Source organism: Bos indicus, chromosome 25, assembly GCF_029378745.1.
Source record: "Bos indicus isolate NIAB-ARS_2022 breed Sahiwal x Tharparkar chromosome 25, NIAB-ARS_B.indTharparkar_mat_pri_1.0, whole genome shotgun sequence".
In the NCBI taxonomy this organism is placed as follows: domain Eukaryota; kingdom Metazoa; phylum Chordata; class Mammalia; order Artiodactyla; family Bovidae; genus Bos; species Bos indicus.
Genome location: NC_091784.1, coordinates 8,609,761 through 8,632,413, shown reverse-complemented (window position 1 = coordinate 8,632,413; position 22,653 = coordinate 8,609,761). Strand labels below are relative to the sequence as shown.

Below are 22,653 nucleotides of genomic sequence, written 5' to 3'. Positions count from 1 at the left end.
TATGTATGGAGTGGATCCTTACTATTCCCAGTTTATAGATGAGAGAGCTCAGGACTTGGAAGAAAACAAACTTCTCCAAAATGACACAACTATATTACAAAATTATTGATATCCATCATACGATATCACTTACATATGGATCTAAAAAAATGATACTAACAAACTTTACAAAACAGAAAGAGGCCCACAGACGTAGAAGGTAAATGTATGGTTACGAAAGGGGAAAGGGAGGCGGGGAGGGATAAACGAGGAGTTTGCGATTAGCAGATACAAACGATATGAAATAGATAAACAACAAGGTCTTACTGTATAGCACAGGGAACTATATTTGACATCTTATAGTCAACTAAAAGGGAAAAGAAAAAAAATAAATTACATCATCTTGTGTGCAAAATCCTAACCCAATGGGTCTAGAAGTTCTAGAAATGTGGCCAATTTGCTAGCAAACAGTTAAACTCAAGAAATAGCACCTGTGAAATTAAGGGTGTGTGTTAACTATGGAGTCAATTCCCTCTCTTTGAAATGAGACCCAGAAGGTAGGACCAAGCAAGCAAGCAAGCACCTGGGAGTTATGTTATTTGCATATCTGATCTGAGAGTCAGAACATCATGCCTGCTCTCTCTCCAAACAGACTGAGGTGTACGGTATCTGGGCTCAACACTTTTAGAAAACAATGGAGCCATAAAGAGTCAAGAGATAGTAAATATTTAAATCCCAAATAATTCCACCCCCAGAAACATAGCTAATGCAGTCAATCTTAAAGAATGTAACAGTTCTGGGCTCTGTTGTTCAGAACAGTGTATTTTAGAAGAGTGGACCACTAAAAACGATGTGAACAAGCAACAGCAAAGGGCTGCTCAAATGAGTTGTGATATGACAATTATTTACTGAAAACCAGGTAAAAAGGCAGGGGAACGATTTCTGAAGTTATGTAAATGAGAGTGAAAGACCATAAAATTTTATATGCAGTCTGGCCAGAATTTCATACAGATGCAAAAACAAGCCCATAAACCAATACACGAAAAAGGAAGGCTGGAAAGAAATGAAATTTCTGTTCAACACCATTTTGCCTTGGATATGGGGCTACGGAGAAGTCTACCTTTTTCCGCCTCTTGGTATTTTCTGAATCGTCGCTAATGATCTGAAAGCAGCCTCTCTCTTTCTCTAATAATACACAGAAAGAAATTATAACGCGGGCAGCCTTGTGTTGATGGCAGCCGAATGTGTCTAGACATCTAATCGCAGGAAAATAAGTGCTGGGTAACTTGACGTTATTGGCATTCACAGAGAGCCTCACAGGCACTGGAACATTGATCTGTGTTCCGTTTGGTTTCCGAAGGCGTGGGAAGAGATGAGCTCTCAGGTGGACTCCAAAGAGGACGTTTGTTCTCTGGCACTGAACCAGGTCAAACTGGATTCTGATCCCGGGTGTAAAATACTTGAAAGTTGAAAGTAGGTCAGCAGGGTCAGGGAGCACAGGGCACGTCTTGTCGCCACAGCTCGAAACTTCTAGACTCATCCCAAGGCACAGAAGGAAAGGGGAGCTTGGGAAAGGAAACCTGGGATTCCTGGAAGGCCAGGCAAGAGCATGTGCTGAGGCCTGGCAGCCCGGGGCTTCAAATTCTAGGCTATGAGTCTGCACACTGAGGCCAGCTGCGTGACTTTTGCAAATGAAGACTCATCTCTGCTCGTTCGTTTCTGTGGCTGCGACAGAAAGCATATAGCCGCACTGCAGAAACACTGGCCATCTGGCCCTTCCAGAAAAAGTTAGCCGACACTGACTGATCCAAGCTTTCCAAGCTTTGAAACCACAGATTGATCCTACCTTCCTTAGGACTCAGCGGTGACGCACGCGTATCCAGGTTCAGGGTTCAGTTTGTAAAGAAAGCGCGCTGCGTGGGTTTGGCCGCGCCGCCCGCTGCAGCACGCACGGGCTCTTTTTCCTGCTAACACACCGGCAGCGCTGGAGGTGTGTGTTTCTCTGGAGCCAGCATTTTCTGTCTGCCCCATTCTTCTGTCTTTACCAACATTTACAACACTCCCCCACACCCACCTTGACGTGATCTTGCTTTTTTTGTTTCCCTAGTTTTTGGCTCCTCCGTGTGGCCTGTGGGATCTTGGTTCCCTGATCAGGGATCTAACCGGAGTCCCCTGCAATGGAAATGTGGTGTCTTAACCACTGGACCACCAGGGACATCCTATCTTGCTTTTTTTTTTTTAAGAATTTGTTTGTTTATTTCTGGCTGTGCTGGGTCTTCTTTGCTGTGCAGGCAAGGTGGGGCTGCTCTCTAGTTGCGATGAGCGGGCTTCTCATTGCGGTGGCTTCTCTTGTTACCGAGCCCAGGCTCTAGGGCACTTGGGCCTCCATAGCTGTAGCTCACAGGCTCTGGAGCACAGGCTCAGAAGTTGTGGCACACCAGCATAGCTGCTCCGTGGCTTGTGGGATCTTCCTGGACCAGCGATTGAACCCATGTCTCCTGCATTGGCAGGTGGATTCCTTACCACTGAGCCACCAGGGAAGCCCCCCATCTTGCTTTTTGACCAGGAAAAATTTTAAGTGAAAACCTGTACATCACTCTTGTGTCTGGAAGGCGGTATTACTTGCTGTAAATACTGTAGGTCACTGTAGAGCAGTGGTCCCCAACCTCTCCAGCACAAGGGACCAGTTTTGTAGCGAGGGCTGAACCCGAGAGATTGCTTTAAAGTGAAGCAGATCGCGTCACTCCGTGGTTAATAACCTACCAACGGTGTCTGATTGCAAAGAGGATAAAACCCAACCTTCTCACTATAACCTCAAAGTCCTTGGACGGGGTCCTGTGTGCACCTGCTATGCAGAGCCTAGCCCCCAACCTGGGAACATGCTTCCCTGTCTCTGAATGACTGGCATCTTTCACAGCTCAGAAAACACCCAGTCAGAGAGGCCTTTCTTTCTTTCTTCAGTTGCTCAGTTGTGTCCGACTCTTTGCCACCCCATGGACTGCAGGATGCCAGGCTTCCCTGTCCTTCAGTATCTACCAGAGTTTGCTCAAACTCATGGCCGTTGAGCCAGGGATGCGATCCAGCCGTCTCATCCTCTGTCACTCCCTTCTCCTCTTGTGCTCAGTCTTTCCCAGCATCAGGGTCTTTTCCAATGAGTTGGCTCTTCGCATCAGGTGGCCAAAGTATTGGAGCTTCAGCTTCAGTATCAATCCTTCCAATGAGTATTCAGGGTTGATTTCCTTTAGGATTGACTGGTTTGAGTTCCTTATTGTCCAAGGGACTCTCAAGTGTCTTCTCTAGCATAGCAGTTTGAAAGGATCAATTCTTTAGAGCTCAGCCTTCTTTATGGTCTGACTCTCACATGGCCTTGCTGACTGCCATTAATTCAAGTAACGGAATTTGATTTTCATTGAGGCCCTTCACCGTTTCCCATTTGTTCATGGATATATCTGTCTCCCTGCCCCAGGATGCAAGCTCCCCTTCACCTCTCTCTTACTGTTGATGCAAAATATAATTTATGTGTTGAGTGTTGCTCAGTCCTTGGGATGTGGACACCTCTGGGGCCGGGGCATCAGGCTCAGTGGTTAAGAATCCGCCTGCCAATGCAGGGGACACGGGGTCCATCCCTATTCTAGGAAGACCCCACTTGCTTCAGGGCAACTAAGCCCGAGTGCCGAAATTACTGAGCCCTAAAGCCTGTGCTCTGCGACAAGAGAAGCCACCGCAATGAGAGGCACGTGCACCGCAACTAGAGAGCAGCCCCCGCTCGCCACGGCTAGAGAAAGCCAGAGCACAGCAACGAGGACCCAGCACAGGAAAAAAAAACTGCTCCACAACAAGGAAGACTTCTTCCCATTCAGTGGATAAGAAAGCCAGGCAAAGAAAGCTGAAGTGCCTCTTGATGTTCTCTGCTCTCTGATCAATGATGTTTGTAAACATCCTGTGAGGCAAAGGCAGAGCCTTGTTGCAGATGGGGACACTGAGACCCACGGAAGGTTCAGTAAGTCTCACCACCCCCCCTCCACCTTGTATTGAATAAGTGACAATGGGCCTGCTTTTCTGCAGAATCACGAGCACAGTGCTATGGGGTGATACTACGCTTGCGGAGAAACATAATCTCTACCATCATTTGGCTCCTGCAGAAAATGAGACGTACAGCAAGTCACTGGCCTCTTATCGCAGCTACTAGGAACCATCTGCTTCTCATTCCTGTCTTTTCACAGACGTCTCCAAGGAGTTCTTGCTCCTATCGCCAGCTCAAGTGCGGCGATGCCTTGCAGACTCAGCAACTTCCCCCGATCACCATGTGGCACTGACATGCCACTTCTTTCCAAAGGATGTCCCCAAGCAAACCTGGGACTCTTCATTTCAGAGTTGAAGAGATGTGGGGAAAAAGTTCTCCTGGATACGAACTCGGGGTAGACACAGGTGGATGCCAGCATTCCCAGTACCAGCTCAGTGGCTCCCAGAGCACGGTCTTTGGTGGGGGATGGGGAGGAGCTCGGGAATGTGTGCCGTGTGGGTGGAGAACGGGGCACAGAGCTGTGTGAACTCACCCGCTGAGGGTCCTCAGTTGGAACTCAAGTATTAGGAGGCGGTGGCCTCCAGAGTTTCTTTCTCCTTCTCTGTCTGTGAGCACCAGCCCAAATGTGGCCCAAGGCCAGCTTTACTTCTTAATTAATTTTTATTGGAGTATAGTTTCTTTATTTCTCTTTGAGGTGACCTTCCCTGGTGGCTCAGTGGTAAAGAGTCTGCCTGCAATGAGGGAGAAGTGGGTTTGATCCCTGGGTCAGGAAGATCCCCTGGAGAAGGGAACTCCAGTGTCCTTGGCTGGAGAATCCCATGGACAGAGGAGCCTGGTGGGCTGCAGTCCACGGGGTCGCAAAGAGTTGGACACGACTTAGCGACTAAACAACTATAAAGAGAGGGTAACTGCAGCACCCAGCACACTGCCATGCAGAGTTGCTGCTGCTGCTAAGTCGCTTCAGTCGTGTCCGAATCTGTGCGACCCCATAGACAGCAGCTCACCAGGCTCCCCTGTCCCTGGGATCCTCCAGGCAAGAACACTGGAGTGGGTTGCCATTTCCTTCTCCAATGCATGAAAGTGAAAAGTGAAAGTGAAGTCGCTCAGTTGTGTCCGACTCTTAGCGACCCCACGGACTGCAGCCCACCAGGCTCGTCCGTCCATGGGATTTTCCAGGCAAGAGTACTGGAGTGGGGTGCCATTGCCTACTCTGCCATGCAGAGTAGGTGCTCAGAAAACAGAAGTGGAAGCCAGTATGGGAAGTACGGTTTGCAAATGGAGGGACTAATGGAAATCTGTAGTCTGGTAGCATAGTCATCTCCACCCCCCACACATCCCACTGTGGAGGGGGAAGCGGATCCTTATTCCAAAACTACACCATCTTTCCAGACTCCAAAGTTTCTGCTTCTTTGTCCTCTCGCCAGCAAATTCCTTCAATAAGAACCCACAAGGAACACAACAGATGCCCAGTTTCATGAAAACATCATCAATCTTGTCAGCTCTGTCTGGATTTCCCATCCCCAAACAGTGTGTATTAAGTCACTTCAGTCATGTCTGACTCTCTGCAACCCTGTGGACTGTAGCCCACCAGGCTCCTCTGTCCATGGGATTCTCCAAGCAAGAGTACTGGAGTGGATTGCCATTTCCTCCTCCAGGGGATCTTCCGACCCAGGGATTGAACTCAAGTCTCCTACATCTCCTACATTGTTCTTTACCACTAGCGCCACCAGGGAAGCCCTCCCAAAACAGGGATGGATCCATTTAATGAGATTTTGAGTGCCGGCATAGATAGAGCTCTCTCCCTCCTCCTCCAGTTCTGTTAAAAACCAGCAGACATGTATCTTGACATTAAAATCTTCTTAATTATTCTACGTGGTGCAGAAAGAAACGAAACCCCATGCTGGGTACAAAATTGAAAAAGCAGTGCCAAGGGCAGAATGAGGGGTCTTAGGCAGAGATTTGGGGATATTTTAGAATCCAGACTCTAAACAAAGTTGGAATTCTTCAGGTGAAATTCCTGAAGAATTGGATCCACCATTTTGAAGAGGAGAAAAAAAGTACTATTCAAGTTTGGAAAATAAAATTTGTAGCAAGCTGAAAACTGTCATGGACTTCCCTGGTGGCGCAGTGGATAGGAATCCGTGTTCCAATGCAGGGGACTTGGGTTCGATCCCTGGTCTGGGAGGATCCCACATGCCACAGAGCAGCTAAGCTCGTGCACCACGACTATGGAGTCTGTGATCTAGAGCCGCAGCTACTGAAGCCCGTGAGCCTAGAGACTGTGCTGCACAGCAAGAGAAGCCGCCTCAATGAGAAGCCCGCATGACGCAGCTAGAGAGTAGCCCCCCCACACCACAGCTAGAGAAATCCTGTGCAAAGCAGCAAAGCCCCAGCACAACCAAAAATAAGAAATAAATAAAATTTAAAAAAAGAAAGAAAACCGTCACGTTTGCCCCTTGGAAGCTGTGTGGTCTTGGGCCAGTGGCTTGAGTGCTCTGGGCTGCTGTTTGCTCATCTGTGGGGTGATGAGCAGAGATGACAATGAATGAAGAGCACTGGCTCAGGTCCATGGCGCAGGGCCTGCCTCAGGCTTGTCCTGCAAATGCCCAGCAGGCAGGACATGCTCGCTGGCGGGGACAGAAGGGTTCCAGACCTGATGTCGAGCCTGGCAGATGCTATCGCCAGCAGAACCCGGGCTGCCTGCGAGGAAAAACTGTCGCTTCCACTGCCAGCAAAACCAAGATGCTCAGAGCCAGGACCTGTGGGATGAGGCCACAGGACCCACGTGTTACTACAGAGGTAACAGATTCCCCAGCATGGAAGCAACCCTAGGACTTCCCTGGTGGCCCAGGGGATAAGAATCTGCCTGCCAATGCAGGGAACATGGGTTCAATCCCTGGGCCGGGAAGATCCCATGTGCCTCGGAGCAACTAAGCCCGTGCACCACAACTACTGAGCCTGCGCTCTAGAGCTCCCGCTCTGCAACAAGGGAAGCCGCCGAAATGAAGAGTAGCCCCCGCTCGCCACTAGAGAAAACCTGCAAACAGCAGCAAAGACCCAGCACAGCCAAAAATAAATAAATTAATTAATTAAAGAGTCTGTGATATTGGCTCAGTGGGATTATTCATATGGAAAGAAAAATTTATCATGATCTTACCTCATTCAATACCTAAAAATCAACTCCAGGCAGATGATAGAGATAAATATGAAAAACTAAATGTGACACCTTCTAGAAAATAGAGGGGCAACATGAATGACTTTAAATTTCTGAACTAGCACACAAAACCACAAAAAAAGATGAGTATGAGTTCATCTAAAAATTAAAGTCCCAATAACCCGAAGTCACCATTGAAAAGTAAATTCATGCCACAGAGTAGAAGATCCATAACACATAACTGGCAGAGGGATCTTTATCCAAATAGATTAAGAAAACTCTTAGAAATCTATAAGAAAAAGAAAAGCAGACAAATGCAAAGAAAAATGGACAAGCGATCTTAATAGGCACTTCATAAAACAGGAATTCCAGGTAGTCAACATACATAATATAGAAAAGGTGATGAACTCAGTTAGTAGAGAAATGTTTAAAAAAAATACACAACTCCTGGAATGGCTGAAATATAATAGCAAGTTGAGGTGCTGGAGCTGGAGAGGTATGGAGGAAGGGGACTCCTCATACACACAGTTGGCAGAGTCTAAATGGGGCAACCAATTTGTTCTAGAATGTTCATGACAACACTATAATAGTCTTGCTATGGACCGAATTCAGTTTCTGGCCCTTCTTTCCTCTGTGATCTTGGCCAAGAAACTTAAAATTCTCTGTTTCCACGTCCACAAAGAAGGTCATTCCCACCTGGATTATTGAAAGCTTTAAATGAGATAATCCAAATAGAACCCAGTGCCTGGCAGGTAGAAAGCTTCCGACCACTCACTCTTATCATCTAATCTGTGTGTGTGTGTGTGTGTGCTCAGTCGCTCAGTTGTGTCTGACTCTTTTGCGATCCCATGAACTGTAGCCTGCCAGGCTCCTCTGTCCGTGGGATTTTCCAGGCAAGAATACTGGAGTGGGTTGCCATTTCCTTCTCCAAGGAATCTTCCCAGACCAGGAATTGAACTCAAGTTTCCTATATTGGCAGGCAAATTCTTTATCACTGAGCCACCAGGGAAGCCCTAATAACCACAAATATGCTATTTCAAAAGGCAGTATTGTTGCCATTTTACAGATGGGGAAACTGAGACCCAGAAGTCACAACTTCCAGGGAGCTCAGAAGGCCAGCTACACAGCTACTTTCCATAGGACTTCTTCCTTGACCCCCAAAGGAACAGCTAAGCAACAGACTCCAACCTAAGCCCATAGCAGGATGTCAAGGGGCTGCACAGGGTTGAATCTGATCAATTACTGCAAATGATCCAAATTGTTGGCTGCCTCTGGAAGCGCTTTGAACTTTGAACCCACTCACCACTAGCTTTATTCAGCATTTTGGACTTTCGAACACTGCTTTCTCATTTGCCATCGCAGCTGGTCTTCGCAAACTCTATTGTGATCATCAAAGGATAAGACAAGATTATTCCCCTTGATGGATGAGTAAACTGAGGCCAGAGTAAACAGCGGCATCCATGGGGCTTAGTATTAGCAGAGGTCCAGGTCCGTATGCCTGGGTTTCTCTCTAGACTTGATGTTTTTATTATGAGAGCCTGAAGTCAATCATCTATTCTGAGCCTGCATTTTCCGCCTCTGAAACCTGATCAGTCTTTCCTCTTTAGGTTGTTATGAGCAATGAGATGAGCAAATACACATGAAACCCTCAGAACAGCCCTAGCACCCGCTGAATGCTCGGCAAATATGAGCTGCCAGTGTTCATGGGCCGTTGCAATAGGATGGACAGAGCCTAAGCTGAAAGTCTGTCCAGGGTCCTCTGAATGTTTGCTCTTGTCCCTGAAACTTATCATTACCCTGGCAGCCCAGCCCTGGATCCCTCTGGGACCCTGACCCTAGGTCATCGCGGCCATGCTCTTCTGTGGGTGGCTCTTCTTTGAGTCCCGTTTTCAGCCCCTGGGAGGACTGTGCACTTACGACTGGGGCAGAACGCCAGCCATGCAAATCCGCATGCAGGCAGTAATTTGCACAAATGCTCCTCGGTGTGCTCATTTCCAGCCTGTCCCCAGAACGGCACTCGGTTTGCAAAGCCAGCAGAGAGCTATTTACAGCTCTGGGCAAAGAGAAGGGAGGCAGGCTCTGATCTCACATGGGAATGGCCCTGCTGAGGTGGTGGTGGCTTGCTCTTTTGGCTGCTTTAAGAGGCTGTTCAGCCAGTCTCACCCTGAAGGAGCTTCGAGGTCCTGAAAGCTTTTGCTGAAAGGCCAGGGATCCGCCCCCACGATTGTCTGATTCCCTCAGGGAACCCACACGCAAAGTCAGGGGACCTGTGTCCCTGCTCCCACTAACAGCTGCTGAGCCATCAGGGAAGCCTGACCAATAGCTGCCTGTAGACTCTAAACATCTAGAGAAAGGGATACAGGAGACCTGTCAAAACCATGGACAGCTCTAGCCGCTCTAGGTCAGGGATTGACAAACTAGTTGGGAGGCGGGAGACATCCGGCCCCCCCAGCCTGTTTGTGTAAATAAAGTTTTATTAGCACACAAACACATCCATTCATTTACATTTCACGGTACAGTCGAGTGGTTGCGACTATAGCTGCATGGCCCACAAAGCCTCAAATATTTACTATCTGCCCCTTAAAAAAAAAATCTGCTGAGCCCGACTCTACGTGAAGCCCCCACCATCTCATCTTCTAACAAACAGGCTCCTCCTACAGTCAGTCCACTTTCCATGAAGCTTCCTGAAGAGTATTTCTCAAGTGCTAATCAAATCAGGTCACCTCCTTACTTAAAACCCTTCCAGGTTCCCCAGGGGTCTCTGGGTCAAGTCTAAACTCAGCATCAAGGGTCACCAGGCTGTTTATGATCTGGCCTTCTCACAGCTCCCCTCTTCTTAGCCATCCACCCTGGGGAGCCTCTGCCAAACACCTCCCTGAACATTGGTTTTTTATTTAAAAAGCCATCTCAGTGGAAAACTATGCATTGTTTACATACCACACAAACTTTTAAGATATCTGATTCTAGCCTTGTTCATTACATTATCTTCCAGCTATTTTTTTTCCAACTCTTTCTAAGTTGTAGGAATCTGATGTGTGTATGCATGCTCAGCTGCTTAGTCGGTCCAACTCATTGCGACCCTATGGACTGTAGCCTGCCAGCCTCCTCTGTCCATGGGATTTTCCAGGCAAGAATATTGGAATGGGTTGCCATTTCCTCCTCCAGGGGAATCTTCCCAACCCAGGGATCGAACCCATGTCTCTTGCATTGGCAGGTGGTTTCTTTGCCAGTGAGTCACCTGGGAAGCCCAGGAATCTCACAGAGGAGCCAATTCTGTCTTGTCCAGTCATTTTTTTTGCCTCCATTTGCAATGGAGTTCACCATTCCTTTACTCCATAGACAACTGTGCTTTATTTGACTTTTCCTTTGAACCTCTTCCAACATCTGCTTGGTTCTTTCATTGAATGAACTTAACAGAATCATTAAGTGTTCATCTTTGTATCTCTAAGGGAGTCATGGTTTTATCACCACCCCCCCTTTTACTTTTTCCTGAAGATTTTAAGAGTTTTCCATGAAGTCTGTGAGCCCCTGTTTGTGTCCTATCTGTTGAGAATATCTTTCCTGTCTTTTCTGCCTTTTCCTCCAGAAATTTCTTTCCCAGCATGCCCAGGTACAGAGACAGAGAACCTCTTCCTTCTCTGAGCTCCTCCCTCTATCTACTATCTACTCCCACCTTCCTGGTACTCTTCTCTCTGACTGGTTGTTTATGGGCCTGTTCCCTGATAGCTGGGCTTCCCAGGTGGCACTTGTGGGAAAGAACCCTCCTGTCAGTGCAGGAGACATAAGAGACTCTGGTTCGATCCCTGGGATGGGAAGATCCCCCGAAGAAGGGAATGGCAACCCACTCCAGTATTCTTGCCTGGAGAATCCCATGGACAGACGGGCTTGGCGGCCTATGGTCCATAGCGTCGCAAAGAGTCGGACACGACTGAAGCGACTTAGCACACACAGCACATCCTGACAGCTAGCCTAGAAGATCCTCTGGTGTGGGAGACCTTGTTTTCCTTGTTAATACCATACACGGGATGCCAATGTCTGACATCTACAAAGTACTCAACAAACACTGGCTGAATAAATGAAAAAAAAATACCATTTCAGGACTTCCCTGGTGGTCCAGTGGCTAAGAATCCGTCTGCCAATGCAGGGGACACGGGTTTGATCCCTGGTCCAGGAAGACTCTGCATGCCACGGGGCAAATAAGCCCGTGAGCCACAACTCCTGAGCCTGTGAGCCCAGTCTCAGAGCCACAAGTCCTGAGCCCACATGCGCCCTGGAGCCTGTGCTCTTCAGCAAGAGAAGCCACCACAATGAGATGCCCGCGCACCTCAACTAGAGAGAACCCGCACAGCAACGAAGACCCAGCACAGGAAAGACAGATTAATTAATAAAAAAATACCATTTCAGTTCCTGTTCTTGGCCCACTTTTAAATCATCTCCCAGCTCTCCACGTGTGAAAAGCACCCCAGCAGCCTCTGAACGCTACCCTCCCACCCTGTATTTTCACATGTCGTAACCGTGGCCTTTCAACTGCTCCCCTCTAGGAAACGGATGGCCATCTCTCCATTCTGCTTTATGGTCATCGCCTGACCTTGAGCAAGACGCCACCCCTCTGGCTTTCCAATGGGTGAAGCAAGGTGAGTTCAGGCATTCCAAGAGATAAAATACATCAGGCGGAGATACGGATGGCCAGTAACACCCTAATGATGTTCCCGCTCAGGCACCATTTACAATGTAACAGATGCTGTCAAGGTAACACATCAGCGAGGCTACAGGGGTTAACTTTGAGTTCTGAGGTTACAGAGATGGCCAAGGACGAGCTTCCCAAACTACCTGAAGGTGTACATGAACCCCCTCGTCCCACCAGGATAGTGTTAAACCGCAGACTGCACTTTGTAGGATGCTGGGTGGGGCCCAAGCGCCCACATTTTCCCCCCAGCTCCCCAGCGATGTCATGCCACTGGGTGCTGGACCACACTTTGAGCAGCAAGATGCCATGACACAGTGGGTCCCAGCTTTGCAGGAACTCTCCGAGCAGTGGCTGAAAGACAGATAACCAGTACGTGGCTGATGTGTTGTGTACTCAGTCACTTCAGTCGTGTCCGACTCTTTGTGACTCCATGGACTGTACCCTGCCAGGCTCCTTTATCCATGGGATTTTCCCTGCAAGATTACCAGCATGGGTTGCCATTCTCTCCTGCAGGGAATCTTCCTGACCCAGAGATCGAACCTGCGTCTCCTGTATCTCCTGCATTGGAGGCAGATTCTTTACTGCTGAGCCACTGGGGAAGCCCTGGTTGCTGATCGTTCAAAGTAATAAATGTTAGTGTCCAAGTGGGAGAGGCTGACAGTTAAGACTATGAGACTCCGAGGACGGACAAGTTGGTGAGCGGGGGTAGTCGGGTGCAGGGTTCCCAAGGGACATGGAAACCAGGTTGGGAGCATTCTGCCAGGCCGGTGACTCAACAGAGTGATAATTCTGGTGGTGAGACCTGTCGATCTCTGTTTTAATACATCCTCCAGGGGATTCTGATGTGCAAGTCTGAGAACCATTGTGCTAGGCAGAAAGGGGTAGAATATTCCAGTTGGAAGAACAATGTTTTGTTTCACATAGTCGACTTTCAGGCACATGTCCAGACCCTGTAAATTGCATTCATTATTTCATCTATCTATCCATCCACCCACCCATCCAACATCCAACAGATAAGTTGTGAGTGCCCACTAGGCATCTTGTTAGGCACAAGAAGTTGTAGATAGACATGCCTGTCTAAGCTCCTAAACCACTGATTTCCAACCAGGGGATATCTAGCAATGTCTGGGGACATTATTGCTTGTCACAACTTGGAGGTAAGTGTGCTACTGGCAATGAGTGGGATAAAACCCAGAAATGCCGCTGAACATCCCATAGTACACAGGCACCCCACCCGCCTCCATGCCCACCCCACCCCAGCCATGGCAATAGTGTTGTAAAAAAACTGTTCTGGGAATTCCCTGGTGGTTAAGTGGTTAGGACTTGGTGTTTTCAATGCTGGAACCTGGGTTCAATTCCTGGTTGGGGAACTAAGATTCTGAAAGTTGCAAAGTGTGGCAAAAAAAAGAAAAAGAAACTTTGCTCTAAACTAGGAACCCCTGGAGGGCAGGAACTGTATGGCAGTCACTTTGACATCCCAAAGTCACGAGACAGGGCCTGACCCCCAGGAGCTAAGCGAATGTTTAAATGCAAGAGGAAATAGCAAGACAAAGATATACTTAGGTATATAAAGAATTCTTACATGACAACAAAAAGACAAACATCCCAATTCAAAAATGTGCAAAGGACTTAAACGGACCTTTCCTCAAAGAAGATACACAAAAGGCCAATTAGCACATGAAAAGATGTTCAACATCACTATCATTCAGTTCAATTTAGTTCAGTTCAGTCGCTCAGTCATGAATGTCTGACTCGTTGCGACCCCATGAATTGCAGCACACCAGGCCTCCCTGTCCATCACTAACTCCCGGAGTTCACTCAAACTCACGTCCATCGAGTCGGTGATGCCATCCAGCCATCTCATCCCTTGTCGTCCCCTTATCCTCCTGTCCCCCCAATCCCTCCCAGCATCAGAGTCTTTTCCAATGAGTCAACTCTTTGCATGAGGTGGCCAAAGTACTGGAGTTTCAGCTTTAGCATCATTCCTTCCAAAGAACACCCAGGACTGATCTCCTTTAGAATGGACTGGTTGGATCTCCTTGCAGTCCAAAGGACTCAAGAGTCTTCTCCATTAGGGAAACATAAATCAAAACCACAGTGAGATAAAGTAAGAAAAAAAGATAACCACCCCTCCAATCAGATACTGCTTCATATCCACTAGAATAAGGTAATACATTGTAATACTAGTAATCAGAAAATAACAAGTGTTGACAAAAATGTGGAAAAAATTGGAACCCTCACACATTGCTGGTGAGCTTGTAAAATGGTGGAGTCTGGCATGGCGATTCCTCAAAAGGTTAAGCAAAGAGCTACCATGGGACCCAGCAGTCCCACTCCCCAAAGAACGGAAAGCAGATCTTCAAGCTGCAATTTGTACACACATGTCCACAGCTGCATCATTCATAGCCGTCAAGTTGGAAGCCCAAATGCCCCTCAACTGACAGACGGATAAACCAACTGGCATATAATCCACGTGATAGAATATTATTTAGCCATGAAAAGGAGCAAAGTACTGATATATGCTACCGCAGAGAAGTCAGACCAATATGCCACATGTTGGATAATGCCATTTATATGAAATAGTCAGACCAGGCAAATCTATCGAATCAGAAAGCAGACGAATGGTTGGCAAGGGCTGGGGGAAGGGAAGGTGACGGCTTCATGGGGACAAGGTTTCCTTTCGGTATGGTAAAAGAGTTCTGGAACTAGAGAGAGGTGACGATTGCACGACATTGTGAAAGTACTTAATGTCACTGAATTGTACCTTTTAAAATTATTAAGGGATGTAGCCGGCAGTCCAGTAGTTAAGATTCTTCACTCCTAATGCAGGGGACATGTGTTTGATCCCTGGTTAGGGAACTAAGATCCTATACACATTTTTTTTAATCACCTGGGGCTTCCCAGGTGGTGCAGTGATAAAGAATTTGCCAGCCAATGGGGGAGATGCAAGAGATGCTGGCTTAAACCCTGGGTCGGGAAGGCCCCCTGGAGAAGGAAATGGCACCCCACTCCAGTATTCTTGCCTGTAGAATCCCATGGACAGAGGAGCCTGGTGGGCTACAGTCCATGGGGTTGCAGAGTCGGATATAAATGAGCACACAAGCACTTTCTTGCACACACTGCGCAGTAAACGCTCATCCAGTCTCTATTGTGTGGCAGGGACAGTGCTCTGCATTCAGGATGGAAGTGAAAGAGACTCGAATGTACGTCTACTCCCCAGGGAGACAGATGGGGAGGAAACCCAGCCAACAGTCACAGACCCAAGGAAGCCTCGGATGTTTAAGCATTCAGTTCTGAGGATAAACGGATCCTCGCTGGGGGAGGCTGGAGGCAGGAAGGGTCACGGAGACACCTTTTGAAGGAGGAGGGCAATTTGCCCTTGGGAAGTCGACCCCAAGACAGAGAGGATGTGTGATCAGAGGCTGTACCAGGCAATACCATTCCTGGGATGGGTAAGACAGTTTAAAATGCCTGGTGCCTCCAGGAAAGCGAGGCTAGTCAGACGTGGCGGAGACAAAGGAGGACATGCAGCTCAGAACCACTTCCTGGGCCTTCTGTAGGGGTGCAGTGGGGAGCGGGTGGTGCGTTCTGGAAGCCCTCAGGCTCCCCAGCTGTCACCCATGATGCTTTTGTCCCCGGCTTTCTGGCAAGGAGGGCAGACAAGGAGAGAGAGGAAGGGGAGAGCAGGACTCACACTACTGAAGAGGGACTAGGTCCCAGGTGCTTGAACAAGGGTTTCAGCCAATCCTCACAGTAACTCAGAGCCGCGTTCTCCTTTTGCACCTCTGCCTACCTTCCCCCCCTTTCTCCCTTTCCTTCTTTTCTTTCTTTATTCCTTCCTTCTTTCCTCTCTTTCAACTACCATTGCCTTTCTAAACATGGGAAAATGTGGCACTAACAAACAGAATGTCCATGGCCTAGGCTGTCATGCTGTGAGGGTAAAAAGTGAAGTGAAAGTGTTAGTGGCTCAGTCGTGTCTGACTCTTCATGACCCCATAGACTGTAGCGCCGCCAGGCTCCTCTGTCCATGGGATTCTCCAGGCAAGAACACTGGAGTGGGTAACCATTCCCTTCTCCAGGAGATCTTCCCCACCCAGGGATTGAACCCAGGTCTCTCGCGTTGCAGGCGGATTCTTTATCATCTGAGCCACCAGGGAAGCCCCCCTCATGCTGGTGGAAGCCCAGTTCAGCTCTGGTCAGTGTGACCTCAGGCCCCACCAGGATGCTGGTGACAAGAGTCCCCTGTGGGCAGGGCGGAGGCTCAGCCTGTGGACATGAGGCCTCAGATCTCTGTCTCTTGGCTCCAGAACTCTTAGGAAGCTCAAAGGCCTGAGTTCCGGTCACTGGCAGCTTCTGGCATGACCACTTCCCAGGAAAGAGGGACTGGGTGTGCAGGAATGTCCAGTCCTCAGACCCTGCCTGCCTCTCTTTCCTGGGGGCCAGGCAGCTGAAAGAGCCCCAGCCTGGTGTGCATCGTGGATAAAGGACTCTGAGCAAGTCTCAGTCTCTGGGGGCTGTGCCTGGCTCACCTTTAATGCACGGTAAGCTGGCTAAAGGATCCTGTTTCCTCTTGCCCCCCATGGATAGACACACACACACACACACACACACACACACACACACACAGAGGCCCCTTTCATGTTTCTCGCTTCCCTATATGTATGTACATATACTTACTAAAATACCAATATATTGATCCTGTGACTTTATCATTTTCAGTAAATGATGTCTTAGAGATCTCTCCAGGTCAGGAGCATAGTTCCACCCCATTCTCCTAAAAAGACGGCTCATTTTTCCACATAATGTAACCCCTTCCCATCTTAGATTGCCAAGCCCTTGGGTGAACATTCCTGCATTGGCCTAGCATTTCTACAGGAGATTCTTTCTTAGCTGAGGGATGGCTGGGCCCCAGAGCTTGCAGTTAAAATTCTGAGACTGCTAAAGGAACTGAGAAGGCTCCAGAACTAGGTTATTTCTAAAACTGTCTTTGACTTCCAGCAGGGACAGTTGCTTTGACTTCTAGCAAGGATGGGGGTAATGCTGTTAGCAGAGTCCTTCAACCTCCGTGGGCCTCAGCTCACCTGTAAAATGGGAAACCTACAGCAATGCACATGGAGGTGCTCTGGATTTTCCTGTTGAAATGTGAGGGGTTAATATTGCCCTCAACATCAGGAGGCTCAGCAGTTGACACATGACCTCTATGATGCACAAAGCGGAACAAGGAGCCTGAGTAAGAAGGATGCTCTCCTAACATCAATCATCCACTATGAGTGGAGAATCTACCTGAGACCAGCAGTTCTCAATGCGGGGAGGGGGATTTTGCCCCCCAGAGGACATGCTTGGAGATTATTTTAGTTGCCATCACTAGAAACGGTTGCGACTGGCTTTAATGGGTAGAGGCTAAGGATGCTGCTCCATACCCTACAATGCATGGGACAGCCCCCCTCCCCCGCCCCTGGCAACACAGAATGATCTGGCCCCAAATGGCAACACTGTTGCCCTGCTCTAGACCTATCTCTCTGGAGAATCCCAGGGATGGGGGAGCCTCGTGGGCTGCCTTCTATGGCACAGAGTCGGACACGACTGAAGCGACTTAGCAGCAGCAGCAGCAGACCTATCTCGTATCTGATGCCTAGCCTCTCCCCCCACCAACAAGCCCAATTCAAAGATGAGGAAACTGAGGCTCAGAGAGGCCTGCCCAGCTGCCCAGCCAGCGGTAACAGAAGTAGATCTCCGGCTCCATCTGACTTTAGGGTCTGGGGTGCATTCCACATCCCGCACCATCTCTCTGGGAAGACACCATCCTAGTCTCGAAGCAAGAGCTGACTTTTCGCTGCCTGACAGGTGATCTACATCTTGAGTCTTAAGTCTTACCTAAAAGCATAAGCCCCCTACCCAGGTTTAGAGGTTTTATGACTTGTCATAATCACTGCTTCCCCTCACTTGCCATATGCCATGTACTTTACCAAGATGAACTCATTTTACCGTAATAAGGACACTAAGGGAATTAGTTGCAGAGAGGTTAATAATTCCACCAAGACGCATACTAAGTAGCAAATCTGGGCTCTGACCCTGAATAGAGGGGCCAGAGATGGATCCCTCAACCCCCATTGCACTAAGCTTCTCCCTCATACTGTGAACTTTCACCTTGGCACCTTGAACTTGGATCCCTGCTCCAACTTGGAGCGCTGCCAAGCCCTCAGCTGGAGGCAGTGGGGAGTCCCCACCTCAAGACCCTCCCATCTGTAGGGACCTGGTTGCTGCTGCTCTGTGGGGGTTCAATGCCTCAGGAAAAGAAGCAGGCTCTGAGCTAGGGTGGGAGATGGCAGCAGAGAACTTGGGGTCACAGGGAAAAGGAAGCGATGGAGAGGGAGGGGGCCCTGGAGGGAGGGGCTGTGACTTCCATTGCAGGGGTGGGGGTGGGGGTGCTGTTCAAAGAGCCTGGAGCAAGCTTCACCTGCAACAGATACTCCAGCAGCAGCAGCTCCAGACTAATAAAACTGATCTCATTTGCCGTCCTGAGTCCATTCGGATTCTGGCAAGCCTAGACTTGGCAGCTGGCTCAATAAAAAGATGCTACGGGCTGAGCGGGGAAGTGCAGGGGCCCGGGAATGGATTCTATACAGCGACCTGCTGGGGGGCGGCACCGAGTTCCAGCTGTGTCCCCTCCCAGATGCGTGACATTGGCGGAGCCTCTGCACCACCTCTGACAAGTGGGGAGCCTGGTGCCCAACCACCTTGGTTCTAAATGTGAGGATGGGAGGTAGTATTCTGGACCCTGCCGGTCCATGAGTCCCAGAGAGGCTGTGACCAGCTTCGCCACCCACTGGCTGGGTGACCTTGAGCAAGTCTCTTCCCGTCTTGGTGCCTCTGCTTGCTCAACCGTCAAATGAAGGAGCAAGATCTTTGGTCTCAAGTCCCTGGGAGGTCTAAGGTCTCCAGGTAGCGCCATTTCTCTCTTTTCGGGGCTGACCTCTTTGGGCGTCTGGGACACACACTTCTCCTTTCTCCACCTCTCAGCTGCAGCTCCAAAGCAAAGCTCCTTGTTTTTTCTCCTCTGCTGCCACCCCTTACTCTGACCCGCCGGATCAAAGCGGTTCCCTGCCCCCGTCAGGTCACCACCAACCTGTCCCTCAGTCCAGCTTCATTGAAGCCAGTCCGATGGATGGCTCCTGCAAGCATCTCTCTTGGCTAAGGGCCTAGGGAATTCCACCGGGCAATGTCCACAGGAGCTAGGAAGGGGGAGCCCCAGGAGGCAAATGGGGGCCCTTCTTTCTGCATGGACACCCTCTTCTCCAGGAGAGGGGTTGGTCTGTCTCAGGGGAGGATATTTGGGACACAGTCCTTTGTGTGTGTGTGTGTGGGGAGGGGGGGCTCCTCACTGGTCCTGCTGCCTCAGAGGCCATCTCTGCTGGCAGTTTGGAGGCTCCAGGAATGATCTCTAGGCTGAGGAGCCCAGCTCTAAGGGTTTCAGTCTTCTAAACCTTCTTACTAAACCTCAACCTCTGCTCTTATCTCTGGCAATCGTGGGAGAGGAAAGGAGAGATGGGATCAGGTGGACTAGAGAGGTGGGAGGGATGGGACAGGGTAGGGGGGTGGTTAATGGGATGGGATTTGTGCGAAAGGGTTAAAGGGGTGGGGTGAGGTGTGTGGCTTCGTCCAGACCGGTGACCAAACCCTTGCCCTGTTTCTGAATGTGAAAACCCCTCCTCTTACATCTTGAGAAAGAGGAGGAATCTCCCAAATGCCTTAAATGTAAAGGTTTTCAAGGCAATCAGTCTTCTGTCTCTGATGGATGAAGGGGGACTGGGGGTGGAGATAGGCAATTGAGTCCAGTTTCTGAGTTGGGGGGGGGTGGGTTACACGGAGGTCTGTATTGCACTTGAGGGTTACATGCAGAGTCTCTGGCCAGCGATATCTTCTTTTAGGAAGGGGCTTATTTTCCCTCCTGGAGGAAGCACCCCGTTATCTCCAAGCTGAGAAGGGAGGGTGGGGAGAAGAATCCAAACTTAGTTTTTTAGGGACGGGGGAGAGGCATGCGTCTCCAAAGAAATGATGGGCCCTAGAAATCCGGGGAGGCTGGAACCCACTTTGGGGGCGGAGGGAAGCACGTTCCATTCCAAGGGGGAATGTGGGGAGAGCAATCTTATTTCTAGAGCCGGGGGGCCAGGAAGGAAGGGCCCATATCCGAAGGGCAAAGGAAACTATTTTGCTCTCTGGACGGTGGACGGCTCTGTCTTTTCGGGACAGAGGGACCCGCGTCTCGGAAAGATGAGGGCTCGGTCTCTTAAGAGAAGATGCCCCGTTTTTGCTCCCTGGGGGGCAGGGCCGAAGGATTCCATCTCAGCTAGCGCGCAAGGGCTCGCCTCACGCGACCCGGCGCCAGGTCCTTACCTCCAGGCCTCTGCTCCAATGTGCAGACTCCGATCCGCCGGGCTCCGACTTCAGCGATCCGCACCCTGCGCTCCGGCGGCGCCCGGTCTCTGCCCCGCTTCCCCCAGCGACTCGCCGGGCTCCTGGGCTCCGCCGAGCCGCGCTGGCCAATCAGAGATGCGGGTCCCGGCCCTCGCGCGCGCCACGGCCAATGAGCGCGCCCGCCACGGGCCACCGCCCCCGGGAGGGCGGGGGAAGGCGGGCCGGGGGCAGAGTCCGGCCTCCCGGGGGCGGAGGAGCCGGGGGCCCGGAGGAGGGGCCGCGAGGGCCTTGGATGGAGGAGCCGGGTTGCGACCGCGGCGGCGAGGAGCCCCAGCCGAGCTGGGGTGTGAGGAGCCCGTCTCTGAAATGGGGGGCGGGAGGGGGGGGGAGGCTCTCTAGGCTGGTTTAACCTAGACCTTAATTGCCCCCTGCCCCTTTTCTGGATACTGGGGGCTGCAGACGTGTGTAGCTGACCCCTCTGCACCATGAGCCTTAGATCTCCGGCTCCGGGAAACCTAGATTCAGAGTTAGACAAGGTTCCGTAAGAAAGGGAGGGCGAAAGAGCATAGGGTCCCCTTCCACCCACCACCACCCCCCGCCCACGCACACCCTCCCTCCTTGCAAGTGCTCAGGGCCTTCTGGCTCTCAGCTCCCTGAGCTGCCATTCATTTAACACCTCCCAGCGAGTGCAGCCTTGGGGCAGTGCAAAAATCACTGGACTAGGCGTCCATGGTTACTGCTGCATGTTTTCGGGCAGGTCACTCTGCCTCTCTGCTCCTCAACAGTAAGTGGAGACAGCAGTGATAACACCTCCTTCATGAGCACAAGTGAGAGGGTAGATGTGATGAAGCTGCCTTTACAAAAATTGAAGTGCTGTATGAAGACTGCTGCTGCTGAGTCGCTTCAGTCGTGTCCGACTCTGTGCGACCCCATAGACAGCAGCCCACCAGGCTCCCCCGTCCCTGGGATTCTCCAGGCAAGAACACTGGAGTGGGTTGCCATTTCCTTCTCCAATGCATGAAAGTGAGAAGTGAAAGTGAAGTCGCTCAGTCGTGTCCGACTCTTAGCGACCCCATGGACTGCAACCTACCAGGCTTGTCCGTCCATGGGATTTTCCAGGCAAGAGTACTGGAGTGGGGTGCCATTGCCTTCTCCGGTATGAAAACTAGCTAATACTAAAGTGTGAATAACTGCTAGCCCAGTAGCTTTCTAAAGGTATTTGGAAAGAGGATGCATTCGTTCAATGGTAAAATCAAAGACACAGGAAACTACCCATCAGAAAACAACAAGAGCTCACCAAGTGCTCATGATGAATAGCTGTTCCAGAATTAAAAATGCCAGGAAAGAATACAGCTTGGGTTTCCCCACTCAGCCTTATCAGCTTGCAAAACTCTGAGTTCCTTCCTGTCTTCCATGAATCCAGGCTGCCCTATCTCCGATTAGGTGAGCAGGACTACAGTCCTGGGAATTAAGATAAATATAAAACAAAACAAAACAAAAAGTTGGTGGGGGGAGCTTCCCAGGTGGCTCAGTGGGTAAAGAATTCACCTGTAATGTAGGAGACACAGGAGATTCAGGTTGGATCCTTGGGTTGGGGAGATCCTCTGGAAGAGGGCATGGCAAACCACTCCAGTATTCTTGCCTGGATAATCCCATAGACAAAAGAGCCTGGCGGGCTACAGTCTATGGGGTGACAGAGTCGGACACGACTAAAGCAACTGAGCATGCCAAAGCGAATGAATACATTTAAAACCCGCCGAACAAACCACCTACCCTCTAGTGTGGTCTGTGACTCCAGGGACCAAAAGAAACGATACGTAAGAATAGTACAAAGGAGGGCTTCCCTGGCGGTCCAGTGGTTAAGAACCTGCCTGCCAGTGCAGGGGACACGGGTTTAATCCCTGCTCTGGGAAGATCCCACATGCCGAGAGGCGACTAACAATGTGGGCTACAACTACTGAAGCCTGCGAGCTCTAGGGCCTGTGTTCCAGAATTAGAGAAGCCACTGCAGTGAGAAGCCGCTGCTCCACTACTAGAGAGTAGCCCTGGCTCACTGCAGCTAGAGAAAACCTGAGTGCAGCAACGAAGACCCAGTGCAGCCCCAAAGAAGAAGAATACAAAGGAACGGATAGAACATACCACTGAACCACAGTTCTACTAAAACCGAGAGCTTTGCCAGTCTCTTTGGTATGTTAATGCTGTCACCTTGCAGACCTTTATGAGGCCTGGGTTACAAATTTTTCCTTAAAACCCAAGCCATGCAGATAATCCCTTTCACTGTCCAAAGAAATAAAATGGTCAGTAAATGCGGAAGAAAGGAAGGTTTGCCGAAGAAAGACAAGTTAAAGAGATGGAAAATTTCATCTACCAGAATGGCCTTGTTTTTATTATTAT

General features: G+C 49.9%; 1 protein-coding gene across 4 annotated transcripts in view; it reads right to left on the bottom strand.

The window, feature by feature from the left end:
- The window catches only part of ABAT (4-aminobutyrate aminotransferase), an 89,855-nt gene extending 69,481 nt beyond the window's left edge, over window positions 1–20,374 (bottom strand). For 2 of the 4 annotated variants that reach the window (XM_070779640.1, XM_019987846.2), the window contains exon 1: window positions 20,239–20,374. The gene's annotated coding sequence lies outside the window, so the exon portion shown is untranslated. The remainder of the gene's footprint in view (window positions 1–20,238) is intronic. The other 2 variants (XM_070779641.1, XM_070779642.1) reach the window with 2 other exon arrangements.
- Window positions 20,375–22,653: the final 2,279 nt, after the last annotated feature.